The sequence below is a fragment of the Dermochelys coriacea genome, chromosome 1 (genome assembly GCF_009764565.3).
Source record: "Dermochelys coriacea isolate rDerCor1 chromosome 1, rDerCor1.pri.v4, whole genome shotgun sequence".
Classification (NCBI taxonomy): Eukaryota; Metazoa; Chordata; order Testudines; family Dermochelyidae; genus Dermochelys; species Dermochelys coriacea.
This window is the reverse complement of record NC_050068.2, coordinates 1,351,794-1,364,635: the sequence shown is the minus strand read 5'-3', so window position 1 is coordinate 1,364,635 and position 12,842 is coordinate 1,351,794.

Sequence of the window (12,842 nt, the reverse complement as noted above, 5' to 3'; positions counted from 1 at the left end):
AACAACAGACAACAGGAAAGTTTCTTTACCAATTTTAAAAAGTTTTACCTTCCCATTGGCTCTTTTGGTCAGGTGCCCACTTTTTTTTCATTACCTGGGGGATTTTTTAACCCTGTACAGGTAAAGCAAGCAAAGAACAGCTACGAAGAGGAATTTTACAGCTCACTGACTCTATGATACACTAAATCGCTATGGCAGGGAAGTTTTCAGGAACAACGATGGAAAACCAGTATTGACATTCCAAGCTGAAAAGTCCCAGTCTTATTAATCTCCCTTCATACAGAAGCTGTTCCATACAACTAATCATTTTTGTTGCCCTTTTCTGAACCTCTTCCAATTCCAATATATATTTTTTGAGATGGGGTGACCACATCTGCATGCAGCATTCAAGGTGTGGGCACACAACAGATTTATATAGAGGCAATATGATATTTTCTGTCTTATTACCTATCCCTCTCTAAAGTGTAAAAATATAACTAGGAAGGCCAAAAATATAACTAGGAAACAAAAAAATAATTTGAAGAACAACTACCCAAAGACTCAAAAATAGGAGCAAAATTTTATTTAAGTACATCAGAAGCAGGAAGCCTGCTAAACAACCAGTGGGGACATAGGACGATCAAGATGAAAAAGGGGCACTTAGGGACAATAAAGCCATTGTGGAGAAACTAAATGAATACTTTGCATTGGTCTTCACGGCTGAGGATGTGAGGGAGATTTCCAAACCTGAGCCATTCTTTTTAGGTGACAAATCTGAGGAATTGTCCCAGATTCAGGTGTCATTAGAGGAAGTTTTGGAACAAATTTATAAATTAAAAAGTAAGAAGTCACCAGGACCAGATGGGATTCACCCAAGACTGCTGAAGGAACTGAAATGTCAAATTGCAGAACTACGAACTGTAGTCTGTAACCTATCATTTAAATCAGCTTCTGTATCACGTGGCTGGAGGATAGCAAATGTGATGCCAATTTTTAAAATTGGCTCTAGAGGTGACGCTGGCAATTACAGACCAGTAAGCCTGACTTCAGTCCCAGGCAAACCGGTTGAAACTATAGTAAAGAACAACATTGTCAGACATGTAGATAGACATTATTTGTTTGGGAAGAGGCAACATGTGTAAAGGAAAATGATGCCTTACCAATCTACGAGAATCCTTTGAGGGGGTCAATGAGCCTGTGGGCAAGGGGGGTCTGGTGGATATAGGGTACATAGATTTTCAGAAAGCCTTTGACAAGGTCCCTCACCAAATACGCTTAAGCAAATTAAGCTGTGGTGGGATAAGAGGGAAGGTCCTCTCATGCATTGGTAACTGGCTAAAAGATAGGAAACAAAGGATAGTATAAATGGTCAGTTTTCAGAATGGAGAGAGGTAAATCCTGATGTTCCCCAGGGGTCTGTTCTGGGCCCAGTCCTATTCAACATATTCATAAATGATCTGTGAAAGGGGGTAAAGAGTGAGGTGGCAAAATTTGCAGATGATACAAAATTTTGAAAGATAGTTAAGACTCAGGCAGACTGTGAAGAGCTATTAAAGGGTCACTCAAAACTGGGTCACTGGGCAACAAAATGGCAGATGAAATTTAATGTTGATAAATGCAAAGTAATGCACAATGGAAAGCATAATCCCAAATACAAATATAAAATGATAGGGTCTAAATTAGCTGTTACCACTAAAGTAGGAGATCTTGAAGTCATTGTGGATATTTCTCTGAAAATATCCACTCCTTGTGCAGTGGCAGTCAAAAAAGCAAACAGAATGTTGGAAATAATTAACAAAGGGACAGATAATAAGACAGAAAATATCATATTTCCTCTCTATAAACCCATGGTGTGCCCACATCTTTGAATACTGTGTGCAGATGTGGTCACCCCATGTCAAAAAAATGATATATTGAAACTGGAAAAAGTTCAGAAAACAGCAACAAAAATGATGAGGGGTCTGGAAGCACTTCTGTGTGATGAGAGATTAATAAAACTGGGACTTTTCATCTTGGAAAAGACACGACTAAGAGAGGACATGCCTGAGGGCTGTAAAATCATGACTGCTGTAGAGAAAGTTGATAAGGAAGTGCCATTTACTCCTTCTCATAACACAAGAACTAGGGGTGACCAAATGAAATTAATAGGCAGCAGGTTTAAAACAAATCAAAGGAAGTATTTTTTCACACAATGCATAGAGGATGTTGTGAAGGCAAAGACTATAACAGGGTTCAAAATAGAACTAGATAAATTCATGGAGGATAGGTCCATCAATGGCAATTAGCCAGGATGTGCAGGAAGGTGTCCCTAGCCGCTGTTTGCAAGAGGCTGGGAATGAGCAACAGGAGATGGATCACTTGATGATACCTGTTCTGTTCATTCCCTCTGGGGCATCTGGCACTAGCCACTGTTGAAATAGAGGAGACTGGGCTAGATGGACCTTTGGTCTGACCCAGTTTGGCCATTCTTATGTTCTTATTTTCTTCTGGATTGGCCATTGTAGGTGGTGATAGTGGCACGACTTTTAGTTAGGGCAATCTGGCACGTTCAATTTGAAGACCTTATTTTCAGTTGCTTATAAGTTTTCCAAACTATCACTGTTTGGACTGAAAAAATTCCCATACTGGGTTTCTGTTTGGTTTGAAAGTTTTAGGCATAGCAGTTCAGCTGACTTCATTAATGAAGCTAGGAGAAACTATGTCTTTCCCATTTTGAAAAATCTGTGTAATTGTTCCAGTGAGGAATGCTATCACCTCCATGCTTTCCAGCAAATTAAAGTCAGGTGACAGCTCCCCTCCCTGTTACTCGTTAACAGCCGAGCCCTGAAATGCAAGAGAAGGAGGTGACACTGTCTGTGTATTAACACACATCTCGCTCCTGAGGTCTTTTCTCAGTTCTAACTCCAAGGAGACTTCTGCTTTAGTGAGGCCTTAGCAAACAGTGGGCCATGGCTTTTCAGAATTTGGCCTTGTATTGGACATCTACTAACACCTTTCATGCTGAAGGATCCACAGTGTCACTGAAATACAGACACATTGGGGCTGGAGGTCATCAGCTTGGGGTGGAGGGTGCAGCAAAGAGGGACAATTTGGCCAGTGACACTGGAACAAACTCATCACCTGTGTCCAGGGTCCTGGGCTGACCTAATCTCTATCCCAACCCGCCCATGTTCTGTTGGATTTTTCGGACAGGTGAGCTCCTCAGCAGGAGAGAGGTACCTGTGAATCCTGAGAAGGAAGTGTCTTCCCTGGGAATCCCCCTCAGGTAGCCAGGTCCCACTCCTCTCTCACCCCAGCATCTGCAGCAGCATCCCACGCTGAGAGCTGACACAGGGGTGTGCACCATTTATAATATAGCTCTGCGCAATCCCAGGGGGGTTCTGTCAGCCTCTAGAGGAGAAGCAGCATCTGAATTGAAATGGGCTGGACACCGGAGGCACTCTCACCAATATTTATTTTTCCATGTCTGTGCTTCTGGTTTTTTTATCCAGCTATAGGAGTAAACAGTAATTAAGGGGCCTTCCCAAAGGGAGATGAGAACTCTTGGGCTGTGTGCTGAGTGAGGGAGGAATTGGCTGCTCTGTGTATTTGTGTATATTTAAAAATTATAGTTGATTACTAAGAAAACTAGGGATAGTTCCTAGATCTGCACAGGGCCTGACACTCTGTAAATGCCCAGCTGGGATGAATAGTAGTAGACAGAGACATCGAGTGATAGATAACTGAAGGGAGACCTGAGCACTTTCTGCAGGCACACAGTGAGGTCACTAACAGATCACAAATCTTTAATTCTCATCTGTAGCTATCATCATACCCTGTAACACCTTTTATTAGAGGATCTTCAAAATACCTAGCAGAGGAAAGTCACCCTGAAAACATCTCCATCATTCAGATAGGTAAACTGATGCATGGGGAGATGTGAATTGGGAAAGGTTACACAGAGAATGACAGACAAAATGCATCAGTCCTGATTTCCCAGCTGTAACCACGGTCTCTCCATCACTAACTGAGCACATGACAAGAGGGAAATGAATTCATGGTCTAGCCAGGTCTGTTTGCTGGGTGGGTGTGATGGACTTCCCTGGGTTCAACCTAGAACGTGGTTACCTCCTAACCCTCTGCAAAAACAATCTGGCCCCCTTCTCACACTGTGAAACTCTGGCAAGGTGCAGTCATCTCAGATCTCCCACTTAAATAGCCATTCACAGACAGGGACTTGACCATGTGTACTTACATGAATGCTTTCACTAACCACTCATGATCCAACAATACAGAGGCTCCAGCCTGCTTTCCCCAGCTCTCCTGCCTAGTACCCCAGAGTTGTACCATTATGCCCTGATCAAAAGTTTGATCAGTCTAACTTTATTACCCAGTCTGCCTTTCACAGAATCACATAAGATTAGGGTTGTAAGAGACCTCAGGAAGTCATCTAGTCCAACACCCTGCTCAAACCAGGACCAACCCCAACTAAATCCTCCCAGCCAGGGTTTTGTCAAGCTGGGCCTTAAAAATCTCTAAGGATGGAGATGCCACCACCTCCCTAGGTAACCCATTCCAGTGCTTCATCACCCTCGTAGTGAAATAGTGGTTTCCTAATATCCAACCTAGACCTTCCCCACTGCAACTTGAGACCATTGTTCTCCCTCAATGTGGAGAGGACAATGCACCAGCCCTTGCTCCTGAGCAGATTTCCATTTAACATTTCAAATAACGTGCTGCTAGGTAAAAAAATATAAAACAGATTAGGTACAGAAAGATAGATTTTAAGTGATTATAAGTAATAGCATACAGATCGATGCTGATTACCTAAGATATAAACAAAATCACAACTTAAGTTCTGTACACTAGACAGAGTTTGAATCAAGCTGTATCTCATCTTTATGGTACAGTTAGTCCACCAGTCTTCTATACACAGACTAGATATCCCTTCAGCCTGGGACCAAATCCCCAGTTCAGTCCATGTTTCTAAGGTGTTTACAGGTCTTGAATTATGGGGGGAGTGAGGCCGACTGATGATGCCGCTTCTCCCCATTATAGCTTCTGCCACATGGAGGGAACTTCAGTTTTCAAAGCAAAAGCCCCCAGCACAGTTAATGGGAAACAACAGTCATAAGATGGAGTCCAGTGTCACATGACTGGTCACACGCTCTTACTTCGATGAGTCATAGCAGGGGCCAGTACCCATACCCTGGCTAGAACGTTCACAGGAAAGTCCATCAGGTGGGGTTAAGCTTCTTCTAAGGCCTATCATGTTTCTTAATGGGTCATTACCTTGAATGGTTCATCAAAGTGGATGTAAAGTCTCTTGTGGGTGTTATCAAGGAGCAAACACATTTGAAATACTGGTATATAGTCAATGTTCATAACTTTATGTATAAAACGGATACATACATACAAGTAGGATAATCATATTCAGCAAATAAAACTTTTCCATTGAAACCTTACATGATATATTGTATGTAAAACACATCATAATCAAATCACTGTGGTAATTATGGGGGTGCCAGGGTGTTTTTTTGGGTGCAGAATGTCACACCTCCCCCCTTAATTTACTGCAGCAGAGTTAGTCACTGACTAATACGGGGACACAGTGTGCCCAAGGCCCCCTTTAGCTTTTGACCATAAAGCTCCCAAGAGTTGAAAAACATTGTAGTATTATCCACATGTTCTTGCAAAGTTCTGTGCAGCTTTTAACACTTTGTAGATCATCCCAGTGATATTAAAAGTCAGGCAGTGTGCCTTCTCTGGGTCGCTAGAAAATTTATCTTTGTATCTATGCAGCATTGTTAACCATTGTGTTATTCCAACTGGGGGTAACTCAATGCAGATATTCATCAATGCCATGAAGTGGTGTGCCTCAGTCCCCTTCCACACAGCAGACTAGGTTTGTTATGGTTTCCCTGCTGTGATGAGCTTTGAGCCTGTTTCCAGGTGTTAGTGAGAAGCACTATCCCCATAGGGCTTCTTGTTTCCAACTCCTAGTGTGTCCAAAAGCTTTGCCCCCAAAATCATGCATGTTACACCCTTTCATAGCATTTACCATCAGTACCAAATTCTTTGTTATAAGGTTCACTGTTAGTAGCAGACTTTGCATCATGAGATTTTACCATAACTCCACATCTTTTATCACAGGCAGGTGTTTCCAAGTATTTTTATTATACTGCACCTTTTGCTTGGACAGTTTGGTTTGTTCAAACCCATTGTGTCTTTCAATTCCACTGTGAACCTTAACATGTTTAACTACTGGTTTTCCTTTCCCCTCAGTGTCCCTTTCAGTAGGGATCTCAGTCTAAGGTCATTTTGGGGTCTTCGTCTGCCAGGATCAGGTGAGATAAGGATGTAAGGGGACTTTGCATGTTGGCTAGCCCGCTGTAGAGTTGCTTGCCAATCCCAGGGTTATGCCCATGCAAAAAGAATCACCTGCCCCCATCTCATGCTTTCCTTGTGATCCCCACTCTCAGCACTGGGACCTAGAGAGCTGTGATCTGTGCTCTTTGCAATAAGAGGTGGATCTTCTCCCAGCAGCTATTTCACAGCTGATTTCTGTGTCTTCCCAACCCAGGGAATTTACTCCTCCTCTCTGTCAGTTGGGTCATTAGCATTTTCACAGACAACCATTTATTCATTTGGATCCACATCCTGTCTTTAAGAGAGTGGGTTTTCACAAGCCCATCAGGAACAAAGTCCTGAAAAATTGTGACCTGGATTGGGTTATCCTCCGTCACCCCTGTCTCTGTCCCCGAGAGGTCAGTTGTATGACTGCTCCCCTTCGGGAGGTCAGTTACCTGGTTCCCTCTCAAAGCCTGAGCCACAGCTTGAGTACCTAGGTGCACAAATGCTGAGTCAGCCATTCTGTCCTGGGTGTCTCCCCCACCACCATGTGACCAGTGAGGAGACTTTCCTGTACTTCCACTATTCCTCCCCCAGTTTCTTCCTCTGTGCCCGCCCAGGGACATTTCTAGGGTGGGACCTGTCCCCAGTTCAGCTGTGAAGGGCCTGGAAAGTTGTGTCACTGGCAGGCGCTCCACCCCCTCTCCTTCCTGAGTTGGTGTTGCCTCCTGCTGCAGAGTTAAAGGAAATCTCACCCATCTCCTCAGTGGTTTCTATGACTCCAGCACCCTTCTCTGGGCTCTGCTCTGGGACACATCTTCCTACACTTCTGAGCATTGGGTTTGTCCTGTTTAGCTGCAACCTGGACCTTTTTATCCCTATAAACTGTCCTCCCTCCCTGGGGACACGCTGCCTTCAGCTGCAGGGCAGGCGCTGGTCTCAACCACCCCCACCCCTGGAAGCATGCAACTTCCCCCGGCTGCAGAGGAATCAAGGAGACTCTCTATTCCTACCTACATGCCTCTAGCTTTCATCCAGATCATACCACTCGATCCATTGTCTACAGCCAAGCGCTACGATATAACCGCATTTGCTCCAACCCCTCAGACAGAGACAAACACCTACAAGATCTCTATCATGCATTCCTACAACTACAGTACCCACCTGCTGAAGTGAAGAAACAGATTGACAGAGCCAGAAGAGTACCCAGAAGTCACCTACTACAGGACAGGCCCAACAAAGAAAACAACAGAACGCCACTAGCCATCACCTTCAGCCCCCAACTAAAACCTCTCCAACGCATCATCAAGGATCTACAACCTATCCTGAAGGACGAGCCATCGCTCTCTCAGATCTTGGGAGACAGACCAGTCCTTGCTTACAGACAGCCCCCCAATCTGAAGCAAATACTCACCAGCAACCACACACCACACAACAGAACCACTAACCCAGGAACCTATCCTTGCAACAAAGCCCGTTGCCAACTCTGTCCACATATCTATTCAGGGGATACCATCATAGGGCCTAATCACATCAACCACACTATCAGAGGCTCGTTCACCTGCGCATCTACCAATGTGATATATGCCATCATGTGCCAGCAATGCCCCTCTGCCATGTACATTGGCCAAACTGGACAGTCTCTACGTAAGAGAATGAATGGACACAAATCAGACGTCAAGAATTATAACATTCAAAAACCAGTTGGAGAACACTTCAATCTCTCTGGTCACTCGATCACAGACCTAAGAGTGGCTATACTTCAACAAAAAAGCTTCAAAAACAGACTCCAACGAGAGACTGCTGAATTGGAATTAATTTGCAAACTGGATACAATTAACTTAGGCTTGAATAGAGACTGGGAATGGATGAGTCATTACACAAAGTAAAACTATTTCCCCATGGTATTTCTCCCTCCCACCCCACCCCCCACTGTTCCTCTGATATTCTTGTTAACTGCTGGAATTAGCCTACCTGCTTGTCACCATGAAAGGTTTTCCTCCTTCCCCCCCCTGCTGTTGGTGATGGCTTATCTTAAGTGATCACTCTCCTTACAGTGTGTATGATAAACCCATTGTTTCATGTTCTCTGTGTGTGTGTATATAAATCTCTACTCTGTTTTTTCCACCAAATGCATCCGATGAAGTGAGCTGTAGCTCACGAAAGCTTATGCTCTAATAAATTTGTTAGTCTCTAAGGTGCCACAAGTACTCCTTTTCTCTTTCCTTCAGTAGTTCCTGTGACTTTCCCCTTTCCCTCTGAGGTCCCAGCAGGATGTTCCTTCTTGTTGCAGGTGGACACTTTACCAGCCTGAGCTACATGGAAGAAATCATTACCAATTAGTGTATCAATGTCTAGTACCCCTACTGATAATATAACGTCCAAAACCTCGGTTTCTATGTGCAATTTAACCAAAGGCACAAAGATTTTTTGACCTCCTACCAATAAAAGCTCTGCCATCTGTCCTAGCAGTATGTCAGCTTTTTACAATATACTCCTAACCACAGAAATTGTTGCCCCTTTATCTTCCCACCGAAGGTGTTCCCTGCAGTTAATGCCGACAGCCTTGTGGTGCTTCATGCCTAGTTTTGCAAAGGCTAGTTTGAGAAGTGACAGGCGTCTGAGAGGTTTCTGTGCTCAGGGTCTCAATATTTGCATGTGATACCTGTAGCCTGCTTCCTCCCAGCACAGGGCATTGATTCCCCAGGTGATGAGTGGAATTACAGTGATAGCACCTTCCGTGCTCTTCTATTTTTACAAGAGATTTGGGTTTGGGATTATTGGAATGAAGTAAAATGGAATCCTGCTTCCCACCAAGTTTACACCCCCTCTGTCTGGAGTTTAGTCACAATAGAGGCTTATGTCTGCTGAAAATCATCAGCTAGAGAAGCCGTCTCATGCATAGTTTTCACTTTTTTATCACAGAGACACTGTTTTAAATCATCTTTGTGTATGTTTACGAATTCTTTACCCACTTTCCCATCAAATCTTTCATTTTCATAAAATTATAAGACTGAAATGGACCTTGAGAGTCATCTAGTCCTGTTCCCTGCGCTCATGGAAGGACTAAATATTATCTAGACCATCCCTGACAGGTGTTTGTGCAACCTGCTCTTAAAAATCCCCAATGATGGAGATTCTGCATTCTCCATGGGCAATTTATGTCAGGGCTTATCCACCCTGACAGTTAGGAATTTTTTCTTATGTCCTACCTAAACCACCTTTGCTCCAATTTAACCCCATTGCTTCTTGTCCTATCCTCAGAAGTTACGAAGAACAATTACTTGAAAACTGTTATCATGTCCCTCTCACAGGACATGGGTACACTGGAAACTTCAAAGTGCTGTCACGGGAACGTTCTCATGGCAGTGCTTTGAAGTGCTCCTGGTAATCCACCTCCATGAGGGGATTAGCTCCGAGCACTGGGAGCATGGCTCCCAGTGCTTGGAGCCTGTCTACACTAGAGCTTTAAAGTGCTCAGACTTGCTGAGCTCAGGGGGGTGATTTCTCACCCCTCCTGAGCCAGCAAGTTAGAGGGCTATAAAATGTAAATGTAGACAAGCCCATAGTCTTCTCTTTTCCAGACTAAACAAATCCAATTTTTTCAATCTTCCCTCATAGGTCATGATTTCTTTATACCTCTAATCATCACCTTTGTTGCTTTTCTCTGGACTTTCTCCAATTTGTCCTGATTTTTCCCAAAATGTGGCACCCAGAACTGGACACACTGTTGAGGCCTAATCAGCATGGAGTAGAGTGGAAGAATTACTTCTTGTGTCTTCCTTTGAACACATCTGCTAATACATCCCAGAATGATACTTGCTTTTTTCTTGAAAGTGTTACACTGTTCACTCATATTTAACTCGTGATCCATGGTGACCCCCAAATCCCTTTCTGCAGGACTCCTTCTTAGACAGTCTTTTCCCATTTAGTATGTGTGCAACTGATTGTTCCTTCCTAAGTGGAGTACTTGGCATTTGTCCTTATTGAATTTCATCCGATTGACTTCAGACCTTTTCCCAGGTTTGTCCAGATCATTTTCAACTATAATCCTGTCCTCCAAAGCACTTGGAACCCCTCCCAGCTTGGTATCATCTACAAACTTAATAAGTGTTCTCTCAATGCCATTATCTAAATCACTGATGAAGATGTTGAACAGAACCGGTTCCAGAACTGACTTCATTTATACATTCCTCATTACTCATACCAGTACTCCTCTTAAGACACCTTGTAGTGGATTAGCGGTGGTCCCTCCCCCTCTGGGTCAGTGGGAGACCACTCTGCTTCTCTGCGTAGCTGTGAGTCACCCACAGTTAGGGAATTAGCAAGGAATCCCACAGCCAGTGGCTCTGGCTGGCAGACTGGGCAGAGTGGTAGTCAGTTAGGGTCTCTAGCCTGCAATCAGGGAAAAGGTGCAAATAGGTATGAGTCCAAGCCTGACATCAGGGCAGGGTAGCAAAGAGTCTATGGCTCCTGTAGCTCTGGCCAGCCCTTAGCGCAGTGGGGATCTGCTGCAGTCTCCAGGAGGCATCTCTCTCCTTCTGCATCTGCATCCCAACTGAGCCCCAGGACCCGCCCTTTATACTTCCGGTTCTGCCCTCTGACTTCCTGCGGGAGGGGCAAGCGTGGCCTGGCTCCACCCGCCAGCATTCACGGAGTGGTCCCTCCCGCTCTGGCTCAGCAGGAGCCTCCTTGGCCTCACACCGGCGACTTGGCCTCACACCAGTTCTGTCTGGCTGCCGTGCTGGCTGGAGCTCTTCCCCTGGGCTGCTGCGGCTGCTGTGCGGGGGACCCTGCCGGCCTGCCCACCCTCCGTAGAGGAGAGACTGGCCCCACCACCACCACCCCGGAGCGTCACTTGGCTGGCCGGCCACGGATGCTGCCTCAGAGAGAGGAATTGGCTGGAGTCTCTCTATTGTTGGTTCATGAGTGGTGAAAGCATTCCTATAAGTGCAGCTGCTGTATCTCTGTCTGCGTATGGCTGTGTAAATGCAAGACCTGGTGAGACTTGCCACTTGTCAGAGACTTACAGCATGAGAAGGAGCCCAGATTCATATGCCAGAGGACTCAGCGGACCCCAGTTTCAAGTTGCATCCGCAGGGAAATCCGTAACATCTGCCCAAAGAACAGGCAACCTTAACTTACAGTGGGGCCACCAGAACTACCTACAGGGGCCAATCCATTTTTGAATCCCATTCAGCTAAGCACCTCATTGTAACCACTCTTCCAATCTTAGGGTTGTCCATAAATTTTATCTGCAATGATTTTCTATTTGCTTCCAGGTAATTTATGAGAATATTGAATAGCATCGGGCCTAGAAATGATCTCTGCACAACCTCATTAGAAACGGCCCCTGCCCCTCCGCTGACAATGGCCCTTTGTCAACAGCTTTCCAAGATCTGTCAGTTAGGCAGTTTTTAATCCATTTTACATATGTTCTACTGATATTATATTGGGTTTTTTTATCTGAATGTTTTCCCCTTGTAAATCAAATGATTTAGAGAAACCAAACTTTATGCATCTGAGTGGTCCCTTTGATCAACCAAACCTCTCCTCTCATTAAGGGACAAACATGTTAATGAACTCTGTTGTTGATTGGCATTAATTATATTCCCAGACTTTTTTTTAACTAATCCCAGACCAACTTTTCCATTGTTTCCTAATCTTGTCAAATCTTTTTTTAAAAACTTTCCCTTTCTTTTTAATAGTTTATGTTTAACACGGAACTGCCCTGTATTTGCCTCCTTGTTTGGCTCTGCTGCTGCCTGATTGTTTACTTCTGGTTCCGAATGAGATGTGTGGGGGATCGGTCAGTTCGTAACCCTGGTGTTCCTATCTGTAAGGTTCCACTGTAGATGCTCTTTCACTCCCTCCTTGACTGCTAATGGACTGGAAAATGTTTCATCACCTCACGTGATCTGAGTCCCTCATACTGCTTCTTTCCAAATGCAGAACAAATATATTTATTGAACACATCTATCTTTTCTGCAACATTAACACGTTTTCTTTCTCCCTCTAGGAATTGGCCTAAACCTTTTCTAGGATTTCTTTTGTTCTTAGTATACTGATCATCCTCCTTTGTGATCCTGAGACCTGCTACACATGGATTTTTCCCTCATGTCTTTAATGTCCACGATCAATTTTCACAACTTCAATTTTGTATTATTTGCTATTTATTTACCTTTTCCCATGTGTTATATATTGCTCTTCTTCCCCCCACCCCCACCCCGCCACGCCCCGCAAAAAATGTCTTGGCTTTGTCACTGAACCAGGTGTTTATCCAAAGCTGTCCACTTTTTTGACTATGGAATTGTGACTTTCTAGCTATCCAATAAATGCTTCTTATAGAATTCCAATTTTCCCTCCCAAGTTTTCTTTCTATTTTTTCCTGATATTTTGCCTCAGCTTTGAGGAACTAGCTCTTGTGAAACACAAAGTGTCTACAGATATTACTGGTTGGGAATAGTTCTCTGTTTGACCATTTGAATCATAGAATCATAGAATATCAGGGTTGGAAGGGACCTCAGGAGGTC